A 5,407-nucleotide genomic window follows, 5' to 3' on the forward strand; every position below is an offset into this window, starting at 1 on the left:
CATTGGGGGGATTTGGGGTCACTGGGGGATTTGGGGTCACTGGGGGGATTTGGGGTCACTGGGGGGATTTGGGGATTTGGGGTCACTGGGGGGATTTGGGGTCATTGGGGGATTTGGGGTCACTGGGGGGATTTGGGGATTTGGGGTCATTGGGGGATTTGGGGGATTTGGGGTCACTGGGGGGATTTGGGGTCACTGGGGGGATTTGGGGATTTGGGGTCACTGGGGGGATTTGGGGGATTTGGGGTCACTGGGGGGATTTGGGGTCACTGGGATGATTTGGGGTCACTGGGGGATTTGGGGATTTGGGGTCACTGGGGGGATTTGGGGATTTGGGGTCATTGGGGGGATTTGGGGGATTTGGGGTCACTGGGGGGATTTGGGGATTTGGGGTCATTGGGGGGATTTGGGGTCACTGGGGGGATTTGGGGATTTGGGGTCATTGGGGGGATTTGGGGTCACTGGGGGGATTTGGGGATTTGGGGTCACTGGGGGGATTTGGGGTCACTGGGGGGATTTGGGGATTTGGGGTCACTGGGGGGATTTGGGGGATTTGGGGTCACTGGGGGGATTTGGGGATTTGGGGTCACTGGGGGATTTGGGGGATTTGGGGTCACTGGGGGGATTTGGGGTCACTGGGGGGATTTGGGGATTTGGGGTCATTGGGGGGATTTGGGGTCACTGGGGGATTTGGGGATTTGGGGTCACTGGGGGATTTGGGGGATTTGGGGTCACTGGGGGGATTTGGGGTCACTGGGATGATTTGGGGTCACTGGGGGATTTGGGGTCATTGGGGGGATTTGGGGATTTGGGGTCACTGGGGGATTTGGGGATTTGGGGTCACTGGGGGGATTTGGGGTCACTGGGGGATTTGGGGTCACTGGGGGATTTGGGGATTTGGGGTCACTGGGGGATTTGGGGGATTTGGGGTCACTGGGGGGATTTGGGGATTTGGGGTCACTGGGGGATTTGGGGGATTTGGGGTCACTGGGGGGATTTGGGGATTTGGGGTCACTGGGGGGATTTGGGGTCACTGGGGGGATTTGGGGATTTGGGGTCACTGGGGGGATTTGGGGTCACTGGGGGGATTTGGGGATTTGGGGTCATTGGGGGGATTTGGGGTCACTGGGGGGATTTGGGGATTTGGGGATTTGGGGTCACTGGGGGGATTTGGGGGATTTGGGGTCACTGGGGGGATTTGGGGGATTTGGGGTCACTGGGGGGATTTGGGGATTTGGGGTCACTGGGGGGATTTGGGGTCACTTGGGGGATTTGGGGATTTGGGGTCACTGGGGGGATTTGGGGTCACTGGGGGATTTGGGGGGATTTGGGGTCACTGGGGGATTTGGGGATTTGGGGTCACTGGGGGATTTGGGGTCACTGGGGGGATTTGGGGATTTGGGGTCACTGGGGTCACTGGGGCGGGATTCGGGATCCCCAATTTTTTGGGTTAAAATCACGAAGTTTTTGGGTCAAAATCACCATTTTTTTGGGGTTAAAATCATTAATTTTTTGGGTTAAAAACCACCAGATTTTTGCGTTAAAATCACGATTTTTTGGGGGTTAAAACCACCAATTTTGGGCGGTAAACCCACTAATTTTGGGGTTAAAATCACCAATTTTGGGGGGTAAACCCACCAATTTTTGGGTTGTAATCACCAATTTTTTGGGAATAAAATCATTACTTTTTGGGTTTAAAATCTCCAGATTTTTGGGTTAAAAATCCCCGATTTTTTTTTTTTTATGAAGATCATCAATTTTTGGGTTTAAAATCTCCAGATTTTTGGGTTAAAAAATCCCCGATTTTTTTTTTAATGAAGATCATCAATTTTTTGGGTTTAAAATCTCCAGATTTTTGGGTTAAAAATCCCCGATTTTTTTTTATTATTAAAATCATCAATTTTCGGGTTAAAACCCTCCAGATTTTTGGGGTTAAAATCACGGATTTTGGGGCTTAAACTCACGAAGTTTGAGCCGCGCGCGGCTCCGCGGCCTCGGGGTGTCACCGGCGCCGCGCTCGGGCGACCCCGAGCTCCAAATTTGCATTTTCCGCCCCAAAAACGCCGCCGGGCCTCGTTTTCCCCCCTCTCACTTCCCTTTTTCGGGATTTTTTTAACCCAAAACCGCCGAGGAGGCGGCGCCGGCTCTTCCCCCCGCCGGATTTCCGCCAATTTCGGGGCCAAATTGTCCAAATTTTGGATTTTTTTTCCCCCCCCCGAAGTTCTCGGCGGCGGCGCCACAAAAACCTCCCAAAAAAAATCTGGGAAAAAAAAAAAAACAAACCCGAAAATGCCCCAAAAAGCCCCAAAATTCCCCCCCCCCCCCCGGGGTTTTGTTTTTTGGGAGATTTGGGGAGTCGATTTTTGGATGGTTTCCCCCCAAAAATCCCTTGGTGGTTCAATGCCGGGGGTGGGTTGGGCAGATTTTCCCTTTTTTTAACGGATTTTTCCCGGATTTTCCTGGGATTTTCCCAGGTTTTTTTCCTGGGATTTTCCCCATCTTTTGCCGGATTTTTCCCGGTTTTTCCTGGGATTTTCCCAGGTTTTTTTCCTGGGATTTTCCCCATCTTTTGCCGGATTTTTCCCGGTTTTTCCTGGGATTTTCCCAGGGTTTTTTTCCTGGGATTTCCCCCATCTTTTGCCCGACTTTTCCCGGTTTTTCCTGGGATTTTCCCAGGGTTTTTTTCCTGGGATTTTCCCCATCTTTTGCCGGATTTTTCCCGTTTTTTCTGGGATTTTCCCAGGGTTTTTTTTTCCTGGGATTTTCCCCATCTTTTGCCGGATTTTTCCCGGTTTTTCCTGGGATTTTCCCAGGGGTTTTTTTTCCTGGGATTTCCCCCATCTTTTGCCCGACTTTTCCCGGTTTTTTTCTGGGGTTTTTTTGTATTTTTTTGCCAGAATTCCCTTTTTTTTTTTTTTTTGGCCGGATTTTCTCCGGTTTTCCTGGATTTTCCCAGTTTTTTCACAGGATTTCCTCCTCTTTTTTTTGGTCGGATTTTCCCTTTTTTTGCTGATGTTTTTCCTGATTTTCCTGGATTTCCCATTTTTTTGCTGCATTTTTTTCCTGTTTCTTGACAGATTTTCCCCTTTTTTTTGCCAAATTTCCCTTTTTTTTTCCTGGATTTTCCCTCTTTTTCTGCCAGATTTCCTCCGGGTTTTGCTGAATTTTCCCCATTTTTTACTGGAATTTTTTTTCCCTATTTCTTGCCAGATTTACCCCATTTTTTGCTGGATTTTCTCAGTTTTTCCAGGATTTTCCCTGCTTTTGGTGGATTTTTTTCCTGCTTTTGCCAGGTTTTCCCTGTTGTTACTTGGATTTTGCCCGTTTTCCCTGGATTTTCCCTCATTTTGCCCGCTTTTTCTGGATTTTATGTGGTTTTCCCAGATTTCCCCTGTTCCTTGCTGCATCCCCCCTGATTTTGCCGGGTTTTTCCTGGTTTTGCCGAGTTTTCCCTGGGTTTTCCCCTATTTTTGTCCGGTTTTTCAGGATTTTGTCTGGTTTTGCCAGGTTTTCCCTGGGTTTTTTCTTGTTTATCCCAGTTTTTCCGCCAGATTTTCCCAGGTTTTTTTCCCCAGATTTCCCCAGGTTTTTTTCCCAGATTTTCCCAGTTTTTTTCCCCAGATTTTCCCAGGTTTTTTCCCAGATTTTCCCAGTTTTTTTCCCAGATTTTCCCAGTTTTTTTCCCCAGATTTTCCCAGGTTTTTTTCCCAGATTTTCCCAGGTTTTTTTCCCAGATTTTCCCAGGTTTTTTCCCAGATTTTCCCAGTTTTTTTCCCCAGATTTTCCCAGGTTTTTTTCCCAGATTTTCCCAGGTTTTTTTCCCAGATTTTCCCAGTTTTTTTCCCAGATTTTCCCAGTTTTTTTTTCCCAGATTTTCCCAGTTTTTTTTCCCCAGATTTTCCCAGGTTTTTTTCCCCAGATTTTCCCAGTTTTTTTCCCAGATTTTCCCAGTTTTTTTTCCCAGATTTTCCCAGTTTTTTTCCCCAGATTTTCCCAGGTTTTTTTCCCAGATTTTCCCAGGTTTTTTTCCCCAGATTTTCCCAGTTTTTTTCCCCAGATTTTCCCAGGTTTTTTTCCCAGATTTTCCCAGGTTTTTTTCCCCAGATTTTCCCAGTTTTTTTTCCCCAGATTTTCCCAGTTTTTCCCCAGATTTTCCCATTTTTTTTTCCCAGATTCCCCGATTCTCACCAGGCTTCCCGAGTTTTGCCGCATTTCGCCTCCCAGCCCCGACCCCCCGCGGCCCCAGCATCCCGGCATTCCCTTTGGGGAGCCCCAAAAGCCAACCCACCCTTCCAGGACCCCGTTCCCAGACCCCCCCAGGTGGATCCAGGGGGGGAAAGCCCTGATCCAGATGTGGAAACCCCCTCCCCCCCATCCAGATGTTCTCCTGCTCATCCCGGACTGCAGCTGGACCCGTGCCAGGGGTCCGCACCCTCATCCCAGATGTGAATCCCCCGTTCCAGATGTGAACCCCCCCCCGCTCCAGGAGGGTCGATACCCCCGATCCAGATGTGTAAACCCCCCCCCCCCCGATCCAGCTGTTTTCCCTCTCTCCGGGCCGGTCCAGACTAAGGCTGGAGCCGTTCCAGGAGTCGGGACCCCCAATCCAGATGTGGACACCCCCCCGATCCAGATGTTCCCCCGTCTAAGGCTGGAGCCGTTCCAGTCCGGACCCCCCCCCCGATCCAGATGTGCCCATTCCCATTCCAGATGTGAAAACGCCCCCCTCCAGATGCGATTACCCCCCACCAGGGGGCGATAGCTCCGACCCAGATGTGTAACCCCCCCCCCCCGCATCCAGATGTTCCCCCTCTCTCCGGGCCATTCCGGACTACAGCTGGGTCCGATCCAGATGCTTCCCCCGATCCAGCTGTTTCCCCGCTCTCCCGTTCCCTTCCGGACTACAGCTGGGTCAGTTCCAGGGGTGAATCCCCCCATTCCAGATGTGTAACACCCCCCCCCCCCCACGATCCAGCTGTTCTTCCCGCCGCTCCCCCGGCCCGTTCCGGACTACAGCTGGGTCCGATCCAGCTGTTCCCAGCTGTTCCCCCGCCGCTCTCCCGGCCCGTTCCGGACCGCAGCTGGGTCCGATCCAGCTGTTCCCAGCTGTTCCCCCGCCGCTCCCCCGGCCCGTTCCGGACCGCAGCCGGGTCCGATCCAGCTGTTCCCAGCTGTTCCCCCGCCGCTCTCCCGGCCCGTTCCGGACTACAGCTGGGTCCGATCCAGCTGTTCCCAGCTGTTCCCAGCTGTTCCCCCGCCGCTCCCCCGGCCCGTTCCGGACCACAGCTGGGTCCGATCCAGCTGTTCCCAGCTGTTCCCAGCTGTTCCCCCGCCGCTCCCCCGCCCGTTCCGGACTACAGCTCCCGGCAGCGCTGCCGGCGGCATCCCAGGAATTCGCGGCCCGGGA

The sequence above is a fragment of the Chamaea fasciata genome, unplaced genomic scaffold (genome assembly GCF_029207755.1).
Source record: "Chamaea fasciata isolate MVZ Bird 193981 ecotype frontalis unplaced genomic scaffold, bChaFas1.0.hap1 SCAF_286, whole genome shotgun sequence".
Classification (NCBI taxonomy): domain Eukaryota; kingdom Metazoa; phylum Chordata; class Aves; order Passeriformes; family Sylviidae; genus Chamaea; species Chamaea fasciata.